The sequence below is a fragment of the Erpetoichthys calabaricus genome, chromosome 5 (assembly GCF_900747795.2).
Source record: "Erpetoichthys calabaricus chromosome 5, fErpCal1.3, whole genome shotgun sequence".
Lineage (NCBI taxonomy): Eukaryota > Metazoa > Chordata > Cladistia > Polypteriformes > Polypteridae > Erpetoichthys > Erpetoichthys calabaricus.
The window spans coordinates 198,080,608-198,099,096 of NC_041398.2; the positions used below are offsets into that span (position 1 = coordinate 198,080,608).

At 36.4% G+C, this 18,489-nt stretch overlaps 1 protein-coding gene across 1 annotated transcript in view; it reads right to left on the reverse strand.

The window, feature by feature from the left end:
* The window catches only part of lifra (LIF receptor subunit alpha a), a 147,860-nt gene extending 131,209 nt beyond the window's left edge, over positions 1 to 16,651 (reverse strand). Inside the window, exon 1 of the mRNA XM_028802388.2 lies at positions 16,390 to 16,651. The gene's annotated coding sequence lies outside the window, so the exon portion shown is untranslated. The remainder of the gene's footprint in view (positions 1 to 16,389) is intronic.
* Positions 16,652 to 18,489: the final 1,838 nt, after the last annotated feature.

Below are 18,489 nucleotides of genomic sequence, written 5' to 3' on the forward strand. Positions count from 1 at the left end.
CTTAACTACAAAGTTACAGATTTAGAAAATCATTACTGTCAAATGTAAGGAGTACAGTGAAATTATACAATGTTTATTAAAATAATAAATTATTGTGTGGTTAAAACAAATGAACTCAAAACAAAATGAAAAGATCAGCTCACCTGAATTGCATATTTTGAACACCAAACTCTTTCTCTTGGAGAAAAACACAGACGCTCCTTCTGACCAGACCATTTCAAGCTAAATATATGTAAGCCTTTGTAAAACATGTGTTTCAATGAAGCAAAACAGCTGCATTAATATATTTTCATCTTCTTAAGGTATAGATTATTACTGAATATTGCCAGCTTAATTAAAAGGATTGTGTCTAACCCCGAGTCACTTAGCATTACCTTAATGTGACATCACCCAATCCAGCTGCATTGTCTCATTCTTCATGTAAGCTAAATTAAGCTTCTGATCTTCTTTCCTTTAACATCTCAAGCACCACAAGCAAGCAAATGATGAAGACGTCCTAAATATCCAGAACATGATACTGCTGAGAAAGCAAATAAAAAATACACCAACCAGAAAAAAAAAAAAAAAACTCACAAAATCAACAAAACAGATGCCGCCAAGAACCACTGGAGAACACCCATACCCACAGATGAAACGTCAAAACACATGGAGGCAATTAAGCCCCAAAATTTATTCAAGCACAGGCGCTTAAATCCTTGAAGACAGTGCATTACTTGTACTATAAAAGCCTATATCTTTAAAGTTCCAATAATCATTCACATCTGCTTTTTCAGACACTGAGACAGCTACTGTGAATAAAAGTGGTGCACAAAGAAATCCTCATACAGTTGCACAGCCTGATTACAATTGTGTTTGACATAAATAAAGTCATCTGCCTGAGCTCCCACACTGCTCCAGGGTCTTTACTCTGGCTTTTCAATGCAAAAGGTATTCCCATGGAGTTGTGATGACAGTGGTGTAGCCAGTCTAACTTTACAAGTTGCGTTTCCCCTTTAATCACTTTTCATTGTTAACAAAATTTTTTCCCTTACATATTGATGCAAAACCAGCTGTCAAAACGGTAACAACAGGTAATGAAGCAAAAATAGTGACTTAGCATCAACACAACTTTTGTTATTAATTTGATCAATATGGTGACAAACTCAAATATACGGCACAGAACCAAACACAGAATGAAAATGGTTTTCTGGATAAAATGTTATAAGCCCTATTCAGACTGTTAGTTTTACATCAATATTTGACACCATGTCAGTAAAATTCCATCATATGAGCTTTTCAAATGGGACTAAAATTACAGAGTTTCTCTGGTAATAATTACTTTACCCTGTGCCTGAAGTGAAGGAAAAAAAAACTGTTAGTACTACTTGTTGTGTGCTGAATTACAGGCGGTTTCCCCTCAGTGATAAGGACCCACTGATAAACACAGTTTATGGAAGGAGTCACTCTTGGAGGTGTGAATGAACATACTGGTTTTTATAAGTAAGCAGTACTAATGTGGTTTGAAAAGCCAAGTTACTAGAAAAAGCAGAAATTAATCTAATGCTAGAATGTTTTACTCGTGGAGAATTGTGTATATAGTATGTTCAAAGGTTTGTAGCTCCATTGGCCTAATTATTGCTTATTATTTGACTGATGCCTTTATCTAAGGCAACTTATAACGTCTGAGATACAATTTGTTACATTTCTTTTGTTTTTTTTTCTAATTGGAACAAAGGCAGGTGAAGTGGCTTGCTCACAGTAGCACACAGTCAATAACAGGATTTGAACGCACAACCTCAAAGCCTGAAGTCCTAGGTCCAAAGCCTTAACCGCTACACTACACTGCCTACCAATAGTAATAGCCCTTACCAAAAAATAAAAAAAAAAATACAAACATTGTATGCAGAATAGCACTTAGTTACATAGTACTTCTGATGCACCTATTAACTGCTCATGCTATAACTGAGGCCCGCCACCTTAGAAAATTTCCCAGGCAAAACCTGGGCAACAAAGCTAGTTAATTCATATAGAGCTTGGTCACAATTTGTTGTAAACAAAAAAAAAAAAGAAAAAGAAAAGTACATAAAAACTGGGCACATGATAACAAAAACATCCAATATCAGAATCACAAACAAATATACTGTATACACACAGATGTATATTCTGGGTTCAAAGCCAGAATCTGGATAAGTTATCAGGGCCTACTCATACACACACCAACACATATGCAAATCACCCTGAGACTTTTTGGGGGGTAAGTGAAGACATGGATAACATGCAGACTACACATGCACAACAACCAGGTGTGGAGTTATATACCAGAACTCTGGATCCACGAGGCAGCAAATCTATCCTTAAGTTAACTGAGCTAAAAATGATGGGTAATTATTAGAATAAATGCAACACTAAATGCCCCAGGCCTCTAGCAAACAGCAGAAAGCCTCAGAACGCAAGGGTTCTTGCTAAGTATTGGAAACAGAGGGCAGTCAAGGACCAGAAAGAGGCATCTGTCTAATTAATTGTAATAGTAACAGTAGTAGTCTGACCAACATAGAATACTTTACCACTCTCTAGCATGACCCTGAAACTAGAATAACAGGACTCACTAAATTAATCAAGATATAAAGATAGTGAAATATACTTAAGAACAAACTTATAATCATAATAATATTTCAAAGTAAAATGCAATGCATGAGAACACCTTGCATATTAACATTTTAACAATTTGGGGTTAGAAATTTCAGCTAAGTGTGTTTCTTCACCTAGATAAATAGGTAGTACTTTATTGACTTTATTGATCCCTGGATGCAAATTCACCTGCCCCAACAACAGCACAGAACATGGAACATATTGTAAACCCATAAAAAATGCACACTATTACATGTGAGCCTCAGGAGTTTGGGGACCTACAAATGATTATATCTTTTGTTTTGTAAGTATTTGTTTAATAGCCTGTCACAAGTGAAAGGGTCAATAAAGCTGCCCCACTTACTATATATAGGAAAGATAAGTTCTTAAGGTCATGGCTTTTTGAGCTACACAGGGACTATTCTTTGAAAACAAACACATCAGACAATTTCCATTACTGAATGACAGGCTGAAGCTGTTGAGCCAAAGCAAATAGCAAAGAGAAGCATCAGTTGGTGTTTAGTTCTTGTATGGCTACCAGCTGTCTTGCAACAACCTCATATATGCGTTTTGAAATACTGGAATACGCAATACACAGTACCATCTTTACCACCAGATGCAAAACATGCAAAACAAAACATTTCAGGCAACTTCATGTATACTGTAGGTGAAACTGAAGTCAAAAATAACTCTACTACAGATACTTTGATATAGCCACATTGAGTGACCCCAAAAAAATTCTTTCTGCTTTGTGTTTTCAAGACATTTCAAAAATTATGAGAATGTTTACAACACTAGTCTTTAGACAATTTAACAGATAAAATGTGAGACAAACCTTCTGTGTTTATTACCTTTCCACAACATGGACTGTTATCAATTCCACATACGGCAAATTAATATAGAATGGTTCTTGCTTATAAACTGCTACGTAAATTCAAGAAGCAGAAGAATGCATACATGAAAAGGGGTCTAATGTGGATGAACATCAGATCTAGACTTCTTCCTATCAGAAAAACACTTATTAAAATTATATTATTATTTGGAAAAGGATTTAGGAAGGACTGCAGCAAAAAAAAGAACAAAAATTTAATAAAAAAAAAAATATTGATTTGCTCATAACCTGAAATATCATCATACATGCCCGACTGAAAAATGGCAAAAACTCTTAAGTAGATTTCGCATATCCTTGTAGTGATAAGCAGGGTAGTCATAATAGCTGCCACATGTACCACGGTCCCATAATGCGATTTTAGTTATCTTACTTCTCAATCAAACCAAGCTGCCCAGTCTCCTATAATGTCTCTCTCTCTCTATCATTTGCTGAGCACTGGCAAATGTCCACTGTCTGAAAACAAGGGGCAACATCTAAAAATGCCAGATGTCATTTTGGTGATGGCCAGAAGGGTTTAGATATTAAAGAAATTTAGATTATTAGAGAAAAAGCCTGTTTGTATTTTACTGTATGTTACAAGAACCCCCCTGAGGCTACATTCTAGTTAATTTCAAGCTTCTTTTTCCAATTTAGATAGTAATACAGCTAATCGTCTAACACAATGAACTGTAAACCACAAGCTTGCCACTTCAATCAGTATCACTAACGCATTGGTCAAATTGAGTAAATCTCCTTATCTTCTAGTGAGTTATCTAATCCAGTCTGACTGAAAGTCTTCCACATCTTAGTGTGGGACAGCATACTCCATAATACAACCCTAAGAAAGACTTCCACAAATTGCATTTGCTGCTAAAAGGAAAAAAAAAATACTTCCAACACTATGTTGAAGGGAACTTTCTCATATGGAAACATATTTCCCTTTTCAGCAAAAGTTTCAGGAAATTCCCACATCCACTTCACTAGAAGTAATACAATGCATACTGGGCTATAAAAGTAAAACCTTTACTGAAACAGCAGTCTAAGAATGCTGACTTGTAGGGCCCTCTTTAGGGTTACAACCTGAAGAATTTAGACTGAAAAAAAAAACACAATGATGCTGGCTATCTAGAGCCTGAAGCCTATCTGGAAACTGAGGTATTACCATCATTTATTTTCATTCATGGCTGCCCCATTGTCTATCCAATGGACAATCCTAATTCCATCAACTGATAGCTTCACCTCATTTCTCCTCTTCATTGGCATGTAATATTGTTTACAAGCAAATACGCAGAAATTCAGGTCCTACACCGCTTCACAGTCTCTCATGTTACTGTGTTGAGTTATTTATAAAGCAGAACTCAAGCTTTCATACCTTGGTATCCTGTTATCTCACAGTTCTTGATCATCATCAGTGAAACTTCTCATCCATTTGACTTGATGCTGACTTAACATCGTGCCTTTTGTTCATTTACATGGCATGAAGTTTTGTGTATGATTTTCGTTAGCGATCAGGGTATTAGCCTGTGGACGATCAGAAACGCCTATGCAATTTGGTTCACAGAGTTGTTTGTTGCTATAGTGCCATGCCTTTCCTATTATGGAGCTGTTCATCATATCAACAACAGTAGATGTTTCTGCTGTACTTTTCCTGTCAGCCATGACGCACGCCCACACATACACTCCCTTCCTGGCTGCCATTGTGCACCCAAGCCTTGGCTTGTCATCAGAGGTACCTGAGGCCCAAATTATGTAGGCAAGGTAGTCAGCACCTCTAATTGTTTGGTGCGTGTCATAAACCCTCAGTTAATACTAGGGTTGTCAAAAATATTGAATTTGACAAGTACTGATTTTAACATTTTAAAATTACTTCAGTACTCATTTTCATAGAATTGTTTCTGTAGTCCGCATTACAAATACACTTCTGGTTTGCCATAGCTAGAGTGGCAGCCCAAGTCCATCCACCCACTTAATATTTCAACGTCAGTGGCTTTAGAGCCTCCACTAGCACACTTTATCGACATATAGAGCAGCCAGAGTGGGATCTGGAATTACTTCGGCTTTGTGGCAAATTGGGACAGAAAGTCAGAAGATAACATGCAAACGTTTATGCAAGATTTGCTGCCAACTAAACAGGCTAACAAAACCCATTTAGACAAACACTTAAAGTACCATCATGCAAGTCAGTACAAATAATTTCAAGAATAATCTTATTTCCAAATTATGTGAAAATGAATAAGTATAAACTGTTGCATCTGAAGCAGGGATATGATATTAATTTCTTTTTTCTACAAGTTAAAACATTTTTTGTAGTAAGTTACACATTAAGACAAGGATCTGCAATTATTTTTACCCGTAGACCAGTTTTATTCCACGCTCTTCATTCTGGGGCAACAGTCTTTAGCACTGGGGCTCCTTCGCTTCCTTGATTTTTAAACTGATGCCACGAAATGTGCTTCCGTAACCTATTACTGTACTTTATTACATGGGATTTTAATATTGTATTTCATCACATTTACTACACAATGTAAAGTGCTATAACTTTTCAGTGCTCCTTTGCATAAACAGTGGCACAACACTTTTGTGTGCACAACTGTACTTCTAGCTGTGCTTCACAGAATTTATTTAGTATGCTTTGAGCTCATTTACAGCCCAGCAAAAGCAAGCCTCACAGAACAGAGCATTGACATTCTAGTCTTTATGGAATACAATATGGAAGTTACAAAGACATCATTGTTAATTTACACAAAAATGCAACGTGCACTGTTTGCATTTGTGCAAAGCCTTTAAATATGTTAGAAGTCTCTTTGCCTTTTACTTTTCTGACCAACAGTTTACAAAAGACCACATTAAAGCACTTATTATTTGAATGTTTATCTACTGTATATCTTAAAATTATGGATCTTCTTTACAAAATATTACAATACCTATTCAATTAAAATATAATGACATTGATAACATTTTATTGCACTACCTCAGTAACTGTATTTGTTTTCTATATGCAAAAAAACAACCAAATTTAAACTTCTTTACTTTGTTAATAGAACTTTACTCTTACCTTTTAAGACTGCACTACTTATTTACAAAAAATTTTTATTTTCTGTTTTCTTCAGTTTAAATATTTTTATGCATATAGAATTGTAATTTATTTAAATACTTTTTATTGAGTTGCATAATATACTGTATTGGGTATTGAAAATGATATTGAACTTCAATACCTTTTATAGTATTGTATCTTAGTTTAAAATTCTGGTATCGTGACAACCCTAATTAAGACCAAGATAAAGGTTCGAGGTGAACTGGTTCATGAGTTTTTGCATGACAGACAGACAACCATTTGCATTATATATATCCATGTTCAAGTCCTTCCTACGTGGAGTTTGCGTGTTCTCCTTGTGCCTGTGTGGGTTTCCTCTGGGTACTCTGCTTTCCTTCCACAGGCATTCAGGTTAGGTGGATTGGCGATTCTAAATTCGCCCTAGTGTGGTTGGGTGGGTGTGTGTGTGTGTGTGTGTGTATGTTCAACGTGCTATAGACTGGCCCCGTGTCCAGAACTTGTTCCTGCCTTGCGCCCTACACTAGCTAGAATAGGCTTCAGCACCCCCACAACTCTGTTCAGGACTAAGCATGTTAGAAATTGACTAACTGACAGACTCAGTTATTATACAAAGTAGGTATCCGTAGAGAGTAGTGCTGTCAAGCAATCAAAAATTTTAATCACAATTAATCGCATGACTTTGTGTAATTAATCGCAATTAATCTCAATTTTTTTTTTATGAAATTTTACCACAAAGATTTTTAAGCGTAATCAGACCATATTAAGAAGAATGGGCACAATATAATGGCATTTAAATGTACTTCACATATTCAGGTAACTGGAACAAGAGGAAATAAAGACAAAACTTCAATGGTGAGGAGGCTTTATTCACTCATACTCTAGGACTATGCAATGCTGAACATAGAAAACAAACAATTGGGCTTATATTGTAAAACAGATGACATATTTAAGACGTAGTCTCATACTGCAGTCTCTGTGTATTTCTCAATAATGCTTAATAAATCTCACTCAAAAGCCATACAAAAACTCCAGAAACAGGATTTTATAAACAGAATACAATTCAAAATTGTTAATGTAGTTAGGCAAGTTAATTTCTCAGCAGAAACAACAGGTTGGCCTTTTGGATTATTATGAATAATACACTATTTTATTAAACCAAGCCAGTTGCTTAAACATACAAATTTGGTCACATTTCCAGAGGACAAGGCAGCTCACTTTTTCTGCACAATATGCCCAGAGAGTGAAAACAACCTCTTGCAAGGCACTGATGTGGCAGGTGTTGCCAAGTACTTGCGAGCAAGGCCAGCTAGCTCTTTGTATACCAGAGCATATGTGGACCACCACTTTAGGGGGCAATCCTCCATGCTGATGACAAGCTCTGCTTTACAGCGCTCCAGACATTTTTGAATACAGTCCTCCTCCACACTCCCACTAATGATCAATGCACATTTTTCAATGACAGTGTGCAAGATTGCTAGAGAAAAAAAAAAAAAACGTGTGTATTACCTGCAGGGCTCGAGCAATGTCTCCAGCTTCTGAAATTTCTCCAGCTCAGTATTTGTTGGCATGACCACGTTAGTTTTATGTAGGACTAGTGCATCTCTAAATGGTTGCTTGTTTCTTTGCACACACCTCACCCTCTCCAGAGTGGAGTTCCATCTAGTCGGTATGTCTTGTACGAGTATCTCAGCCTTCAGGCCATGCGTGACTTGCTGTTTCTCAAGTTCTGCAGTATTTGATGGACTGTGCCTGAAGTGCCCCACCACCTTTCAGCATTTGGAAAGTGTACCGTCAAATGCACTATTATTAACGCGTTACTTTCTACTAGGGCTGTCAAAGTTAATCATTATTATACAAAGCGGATATCTGGTAGAGAGTAATCAGACAACAACAATTAGAACAAACACATTAATACCTTATAAAGGTGCAGTTATGTTAATGTCATGATTATAACAGCCACTTACACAAATGTTTCTTCACTATCAGGAGACAGCATTTAGCCAAGGTTCCATAGTTTGTTAATCAATCTTTATTGTAAACTGCATTTTTCAGTTACAGCACTATTGCATGGCTCTTTAAAAGAATTTAAGGCATCATAACACAAAATTAATCAAGTTATAAAGTAAAACCAGTTGATCTATATAGCCAAAACAAAAAAGCATAAATAGGTAAAACTGCTACAATGGTTACTTAAAGCAAAAGTGAATGACCACAGAAACTGTCACCTCCTATGAAACACTAACTGCTTTGGTAACACAAATCCCAGTCACACTGAAATGGAAATGTGTACTTCTGAGTTAACAACATTTGGCATCACAGAACGGTCACACTCTTATGACCAAGTAAAGGGCAATTTAGCAACACCCCCATCTGACTGTTTTCATTAAAAGGTTTCTAATTTTAGAATCACATTTACAACAATCTTTTGTTTGAAATTTAGTTATCCTTTTAAATTCAGGATATCAGTCCAAGATATTGCAATGAAAATGCCATTACAGGGTTGACAAAATGGTAGTCTGCATGCCCAGGACTACCAGCTGTTTAATTCCAGACAACCAAACTATAGACTGGCAAAACCCATTGCACTGCCAGATGTTTCAGATCATTGGACCAGGCAATATTTTTCTAATGAAATATTTTGATAAAAACAAAAGACCCAGTGCTTTCTGCTAGATATTAATTTGTAGTTTGCTTTTAAAGAAAGCTGCTTATAGAGTGCCAGATTGCCGTAACTACTTTCTAAAGCCTGGTTTATACTTGATGCATCCACCCTGGCTGCAAGGGCAGCACAGCAAAAATTACATTGGGGGCATGCTGGGCTGTTTCTGCCTGAAAGGCACGGAATTCTTTTGCAACTACGTAGCAATGTGGATGTGGCATCATGTTCCCTAAATTGTGAATTTTGAGGAGAGGCTGGTTATATGGGTGAATAATGTAGGGCTGCATATGACACAATAGGTCATCAATGTGCAAGGAAGATGTGCACAAATGTTGGAAGTGCTTCTCTTCATCATGTAGGTTATCCACTCAAGAAAACATATGCAAAAAGTTAATTGTATGCTCTCATCATTTACTGCAATATAAATAATATTCAGTAACAATTACCGTACACTATGTTATGGATATAAAAAAAAAAAAAAAGAAGCTGACAGGACAAACCATTCCACTACTGTACCAGTTACAAGTGCAAGGAATCATACTTACAAGCAGCACTATGACAAAAATAAACAGAAAATAATTTTCAAAGAACTTTTTTAGTGGATTAAATATGGAGGACAGTCTGCAAAGCAGCGACTGCAGGGGTGGAATGGATCACAATACAGTCAGATAATGTACAGTGCTATATGTTGAGAATATCCAGAAACCACATATAAAAGCTGTCCTTTGTTTACAGGCAAAACTAATTTTACGACTGAAAAGAAGTGAAAGCACAGCAATATTAGACTCTTTATCATGCTATAGTCAGTGTGTGATATCTAACAAATGCTGATGCAGTACTGAGTTATTTCATGGAAACAAAAATGTACACTGAAGCAGCAAGTAACTCTTCAATGGACATGGCTTGAAACTACTGAGAAAATGTTTATTTATCACATGTGATGGCTTGAATGTTCCAACAACACTTCTGTCACAAATTTTCAAGTGTTCAGCCTTAGGGCCTGGACATTAATTTTTCAAAATCAGAGGGCTGCAGGTCATATCTTATGCAGTCACAGAGAACAATCTCCTAGAAAATAAGATGCTTATTAAATGATGTGTACTCTGTGCTCCAAAAAGGTACACTTAAGGCCATGAAAATGCCTCTTAATATTAGCCTAAAAACTACAGAGTGTGAAAATGCTTCTTCAGGCCTAAACTGAATCTTTACTAACATAAAGACCCTCATAATGGTCCAAGCCAGGCAATTGTTTGTGCAGCTGTATACACAGATCACTGACTGTGGTTAATGGCATATAACGCTTTAAAGGACATTTTGTACCTCAGAATAACCCTGAAAGTAAAACTGATGATATTTTAGACAGAGAAATTCTTTTGAGGATCTAAATTAGGTCTAAAATTAAAATTTGAGACTAGAATATTAATGCAATATTTCAGTTCACTTTTAATAAAATATTGTTGTGGGCGATGGAAAAGGTGCACACTTCAACATAACACATTCCTTTAAAAGTCTTCTACTTGCTAAAATGTTCTCTTCAAAGATGCTGATTGTGTTTATATTCAAGTAGAGGAGTGCTATGCATTCATGTACAATAAAATTTCACACATAAACATTGCTACAAAAGGTTGCAGGTAACTGTCCATCACATATATGAAGCTGGTTTACTAGAAAGCATACCAGGACTGCCAGGTTTGCAAAGAAGGTAGTCCAGCAGACTATCAGATGCATTTACAATCTGTCCATCCCTGCATTATTAATGAGAATGAGTATCCAGGATCGTGGAGAGATCATTCATACAATAATGGGATAGCTATGTTCTAAAGAAACACAATACAGTGGTGTTCAGCTTCAATTAAGTCATTATTGGCCTTATGCATTTACAGCTTCATCATGCCCTATATTTCAGTTATGACATTAACATAAAATCATGACAATATTGGTCTATTAATCAGATTTATCTGTTTTATTGTCTGTCTAACCAAATTGTTATGTTCACAGATGTAAATGATGTATGATTTATAGAATTAAATCTGAAAACTTGTGTAAATGCTCTGAGCCAGCACTCCATAAAGAACATTAAGCTGTGTCCAAATATATCAAATAATGGGAGTTTCCAAGAGAACATTTGTCCATTACCTGACGAGAATTTGGAAGAAAACAATATCCATTTTCTTGAAAAAAAATTTCAGCTTTAATTTACTACCGCCAAGCTCCTCTCCCCTTCCAAGAAACCTTTGACCAATTTATGCTTAATGTTTTGACACCCCAGCCTCCTCTCAAAGCTACATCACTCCATTGCTTTACTTTGGACAAATAAGCAGCCCCTCTATAGACAATGTCAAATTACACAACTTCTGGTCGGTGGGTGTGTCAAACTTGACAACTGTGGTTAATGACCTTTTTGTCCAAGTATGTTAATTTATGTGACTAGAATTCACTGGGGTTTTGTCTCGTAATAATAATTATAAAATAATAATTATCCAACTGAGAACTTTTCAGCACAGTTTCATATTTCCAAAATATCAAATGCACATCCCTTTTTCTCACAGCCAATAACATGCTCTCTGAAGGAGCTGGGCCAGTACAAATTATTTACAGGTACAGCAAGGTTCAGCCCTAACTTTAGAGCAGTTTTTCTTTTTTACATTCTATGGTGGTATGTAAAACACAAGACATTAGACCGATGAGCCTCTGTTCTGTTTGTGAAGTCCAAAACACCTGTGTTTCTTATTCCTGATCTCTGCATTATGTATATTGAGCTTTCTGGCGGGTACTCATTGCTTGTCAGCTCTCAGGCACACAGAACCCACCACTATGTGTGAAGGAAAAAAAAAAAAAAAAAAAAAAATCACACCCAATTAAATGCTTGAAAATAATTCCAGAATTTGCCCAAAGTAACCCCCACATGGGGTTTAAAAACTGCCCCGAGTTCTACAATGAACCTAATACTGGGAACAGAATGAAGGTCCACTGGTTGTAAAGGTATATAAATAAATTAGACAATATATGCAAGGCATAACTTTCAGGTGCATTCAGCGACTAGGTTAACTGATATAAAGGTTGGAGCATTTCACATATTTTATTACATCATCCAATAAGTCATATTCAAATAATAATAAATTGTAACTATATGTGTTAGAAAACAACATTAAATACAGAGATGCACGATATATCGGGAACTGTATTGTTATCAGCCGATGTTCATTAAAAATGACGACATCGGTCAGATGTGTACATATTAACCGATACAGCCAACCAATATAATTTAGGCTTTTCAACAAGAATGCCCTTTATATGACCCAAATCATTATGCATCAAGCTTTCAACATCACAAGTTTTTATTAATGGTGGTGGTTGGTACAGGTGGTTGTCCTGTTTCTCTTTACCACAAATCTGGTCAACCTAATAATAATTTATTATTATTTTATTATAATATAGGTAAACGTTTATAAACTTTTAATTTTTTCAGCTGAGCCCCCTATCTCCAGAAATACAGTAACTGCACCGTTCAGTATTGGAAAAGCAATGCAGCCAGTTTCCCAACCTTGGCCAAGGCAGTGATCAAGTACCTATAAGCAGCTTGAACCAGTGTAGTAAGTGAACACCTTTTTTCAGCTGTATCAAATATAGTAAATGAAAAGAAAAACAGGCTTGCTGGTGAAAAGGCAAAAATGCTTCTTTTTGTTAAGAAAAACCTGCCATTTGTACTTTTAAAGAAGCCAGCTTAAGCCCAGGGTTACTGGCCTCATTGTACCCTTTATTTTAGTTTTATTTAAAGTAATATATGTCTGATTATAGCACAATTAATATGCATTCATTTTGCTGTTCATATACTGAATGCCATGTTATGTAATGGCATGGTGTCTTGATGTGCTTAGGTTGCTCAGAATGTGTATGTTAAGCAGATTTTGTACATGACCTGGAGTATTTTTTCTAAAGAGATGAGCCATATCTTGCTCTTTTCCCCCACATTAAGTATAGCAAAGAATTGCATAAAATTCAGCAAGTTAATAAAAAGTTAATCTCTGTTTCACGTGCTACTGTTGTTTCTTTGATAATGCATAATATATTTTCAGCATACCTAAAAAATTCATACCTGACGTAAATAAAAAAATATATATCGGCCATCGGTTACCGGTATTGGCAAAGATGGACAAAAACATGTCGGTATCACCCAGAATTTCCATATCAGTGCATCACTAATTAAATATGTGCTATTTAACAGCTCTTTAAAATGGACTTAAAATCGGAGCACAGATAGGCTTGTGGTAGCTCAATTTTCTGAATTGTTATTCAGTTTCCTTCAACATACTGTTTTTTAAAGGCTACCCAATAGAACAGTATCCAAAAATTAGAAACTGAAAATACCTACTAATACATAATGCCCCGTACTAGCATAAAATCAATATCAACGTTACTCTTTGAATGGAAAAAAGGAACTGAAATAAGTTACCCGCCTAGGTATTAATATTAGTTAAAACAGTAATTTGTTAAAATCACATAAATAAATTTTTTGAAAGGAACTGATTTATTGTATAACGGGAGTACGAGTGGTACAATATGAGCAAGAAAATCAGGGTATTGCCATGACTGTTTGTGTTTATCTAGGACTGGATCGAGGGATGGGCAATGGAGATCAGGGTGTTAAGCCACTGAAGCCTCCGAACTCTCAACGCCACGGTCCATTTTTAAACCCTTCCTATGATTATATCAGTTAGGGCAGCTGCACCTTTCTTGTTATTAATTACTTCAAATAACATTTAGCTGCAGGTTGATAATGTGGATTTTTTACAATAATAATCTGCTGATATTGTTCAGTGAATTCAGGCTTATATATACTTACTGCTAACATAATTGCTTTCTGCTTCCATTTATTTCCACAAAAGTGAGTTTAATGTAGTCTACGTATTAGGTTAACTTAAATAAAGCAACGGTAGAAGAGTGCTGCTGTGTGAGCTGTTTGCGAGCTGATGCACACTCGGCATCCAGCAGCTGTCAGTCGAGTAAAAGAAAATATACAACTTTAACCAACCACTCTCAAAGTAAAATTGAAACAGTAAAATAATTCCTAGTTTCTCCATTATAAGACAGAGGAGTTCACAAATTCACCAATGCTTTTCAATGGAAAATATTGAAATTTTAAAACTTTGTACAGTACAATCTGTTTGAGATAACTGAACTGCCTCGACAGATTTCATAAAGAATAAATGTGCCACATCTCAACAAAACTGGCCAATTCAGGGGCTGACTGGTTTCGTGTAAACTGACAGACAGACAGTGCTTTTGCAATAGATGCTTTGAGCATTATGTGCAAACGTAAATAAAAAAGGAAAATGGGATTCCACTCCTAAGTCTATTTAAAACCACTGAAAATGAAAGAAATTTCAGCACCATGCAGACCACCCTGACAAAAACTGATAACGGCCACTGAAACAAACCAGAGAGAATCAGGCAAATAATGTGAAGCATGTGCACAAGTCTCAGCAAACGCATTATAAGAATGAATGCTCAACTAAACAAAAAACAAGTACAGATGACTTGTAGGTTAATTATAATCAAAAAGTGACTAAACACAAAAACATGTACGGCGAATGCTCTGAAATAAAAATACTAATAATTATGACTTTACTAGTCCAGTATGACAGCTCACTCCTATGGGTAATTTAGCCCAAAGAAAGAGTAAGAATTTTTTGTTTTTCCTGTTTATGCAAAGTTCAGATGTGTATGTATGTTTATAATATATAGTATCATTCCAGGTGTCTGAGAAAATCCCACAATTAAAAATTATGACCAGATATATGGGTTGTTTTTTTTTTCCAAAAATCCCTTAAGGAAAAACACCTTCACAAACTACACCAAAGTAAACAGCTGCTGAAAACAAAATTGTCATATTGGCTGCTTACCCAACCTATCTCACACCTCTCTGCAAACTCCTTATCAATATTTATCTTAAAACCTACAGCTTTCTCTTTATTAATTCTAAAATATCCAGCATGTGCAGTTAATGCTTTCAAACACTGTATGCAAAAGCAGGTTTGAGCCACACCTGCCACTGGTCATCTGCAACTCAAATGTGAAAATGCTTCGGTACAGAAATAATGAGCCAAAAGTAGCGCTGGGCAGTTGAAGCGGTAACCTCTACCGCTTAATCACCATGTCATCCCACACTCAATTTCGGGCATACTTTTAATATAGTTCAACAAAAATACAGGAGGCGGACAGAATGTTAACAAACTAACATCAATCATTTGAAAGAGAAATCCACTAAAAACGAAACTTGTACTGTTATGGGGGTGCAGACTGCAAAAAACTATTTCTTCACTATTTTTTCAAGCTAACTCCAAAGGTCTGTTTGTGTCCCTCATATCACACATCAACGAGATTTCTCCAACAAAGTGTAAAAATACGGGAAGCCCCAAAACAAAACTAAAAGCCAATTATCCGTTATCTGTTGATAGACTAAATAACACAGCGGGCCCCGAAGCCAGCAATGATATAAGGCACCGCTTCCTAATACAGAGATACAGCATTTTTTTTACCTGTCATTAAACCAAAACGTCGTCATGTAGACACTTAATAAATTAACTTTACTAGTGGTATGTTGTTCGATAATAGCAATTTATCTTCATGTGATGACAATTTCTTTACAAACATTTGTGCCAGGAATCTCTCTTTTTAAAAGCTCTAAATAAAACGATGATCCACTTACTGTATACTTTTGTTGCACCATTACACGCTGAAATAAGCCATCAGCAGGTCTAACTGACAGCAAGCGGATTACAGCATTTACTTTAAGTGCGTGCTGATCTCATCGTTTTACATCAGTGCATTGCCTAGTCCTGGCAATGGGTGAATTCTGGGTGAATTTAAATACGTCAAACCGTGTAAAAGTGTATTCCACTCACATATTATCGACTGGCACTCGGGTTAGCAGACCGCACCTCCGCAACTAGGAAAAGTGGGGGTGGGGAAGGACAGGAAGGCTCAAGAGAAATATACAGACCACGAACCGATTCGTAAGAAATCACAGCCCGTGTTCGAAAAATTCCAAGACAGGACGCGCTGAAAACAGCGGCTTCAGAAAGAATGGTATGGTACAAATAGCAAACACTTAAATTGCTTTTGAGAATTAAGTCATCCCACGCGTTCCCACACATACTGATAAAGCACCAAGGTACAAAGTGGCCGGCTACTCACTCTCCATGGGCTCAAGAAGTCTTGCGGGTCATAGGCAGTGATGACCGAGTGGGTCCACAAGATGCCAAACACGAAAACGCCAAAGCACTGTTCAGTAAAAAAATAACATATCCTATATCCAACAAAAAACTCCTGCGCAGCGTCATCCCGCGTCAACGTTCCCGGAAGTGTCGTTCCGCACTGACCCAGCGGGCTGAGCGGAGAAATCCCAATTCCAGGAATACTGCTGGAGGGCTCTTTTACACATAGGGATCACAGCGTCTACTGTGGAAAAGATGCGCTGGCTGAGTATTCGCGTGGGTGTAACGCGAGAAGAACGAGCCATGTCGTGATCGTCAGATAGCGTCAAATAGCGGCAGGCACATTTTATCTTTAGTTTATTTTACTTTATTTTGTGTATAATTTGTTTGATAACACATCCACTGCAACAATCCAACTTTGCTAATAAACTGTGTACAAGAAAAAACTAACAGACAGTTGTACGGATATTATACAAAAAATCATGGTTCTTCTATGGGATTTACTAAAATAACTACATATGGTTATACGGATTAGTATCTATCTATCGTTAGCTTTTGTTCATTATTTAAAATTATTTACAGATAAAAGGGTGGTGCGACTTAAGGTTTTGTCTCACAGTTAAAGGATTTTTGTTTGTTTTGCGTAAAATTTGCACATTCTCATTGTGTTAACTTGGGGTTCCAGTATAAGTGAGTGTGGGAATGCTGTATAGTATGTTCTACCATAAAAATGTCTCCCACCCATGGTAACCGCCTTTTGCCCTGTGTAAGCCAGCACAGGGTCTCGATCTCGAACTAGAATACTGTACATTATAACGTTGTCAAAGACGAAAGGGAGGTCCATTCTCTCGTACAAGCCTGAGCATACGGAACCTGGTACACCTTAGCCATATTAAATTCGATTGAGGGTGCTGCAAAGAGTTGAAATCAGGATTTTACTTTCAGTTCTATAATAACTTCAAAATTTATTACACTGCTTTATAGATACGTTTATTTCAATTTTTGTTTTTTGACCCTTTTTCAAGTAGTATTGAGAACAACAAGTCAATTAACCAATTCCAGAAAACACAGGTTATATAATTAATCTGAACTTTACTAAAACTACGATTCTGACTATACAAGGTCATATTTAATTTTAGAGAATGTTTAAAAAATGAAATATAATCAGATTTGGACAGAAGTACTGTATATTGTTTGTTTGACATTTATTAAAACACTGACAGGAAATTCAATGGCTGAAAAAGTTTACACGTGTTGTTATGAGAAGAAGGTTATGTTTGTTATGTAGGGTGTGCGGCACGGTTGCCAGTTTATCAAAAACAACCCACCATAAAGGCAATTACAAGACATTACCAGCAATGTTTAGTTGTTCACTTTATTTAAATTTATGGGAATAATCTTAACAACTCGGGGCATTCAAGATGTGCTCCTGTGACTCCTAGTCATGCAGTGTGTCATATCCAGCAACTGAGTCTAACCAGTCTACGGCTGACCCCACAGACAGGTTTAATTTTAGCTTATGTCATAGAGGTGTGTGTGAAAGCTGTGAATCAATGAGTACTTACCTGGAAACACACACATATAAGGCATTTACAAGGAATAAGGAACATGGATATTTTAGACTTCAGAAACATAAGAGAGGCTTGTGTGTCTGCTGTCTTGTGTTTTATGTACCATGACAGAGCAGAAAAAAGAAAAAAAAAAGGCTGAGATTTCAACTGAACTTGCTGTACCTGTAAACTTCATAGGTGTAGGATAATTCAAGCAGCACATTGTTGGCTATCAAAAAGGGGTGAGTTTGAGATACTTTGAAAATGAGAAACTATGCTGGAAAGTCATCACACAGTCGCTAATATGTGACATCTTGAGTGATTTCTAGCCAGCAATCATCGCGTTTAACATCCTGTTCGACTTGAGGACATGTAATGTGATAACGACTTAAATAAGGTTCCACAACAACACAAAAATTGCAGCACTTTGGACAAAATAAGTTTGTTAAAAATGTTTAACTTTCTTTTCCAATGACCAAAGGTGTGGGGATCACTAGGAAAACCATTTGCACTTTTACACCAAAGCAGGC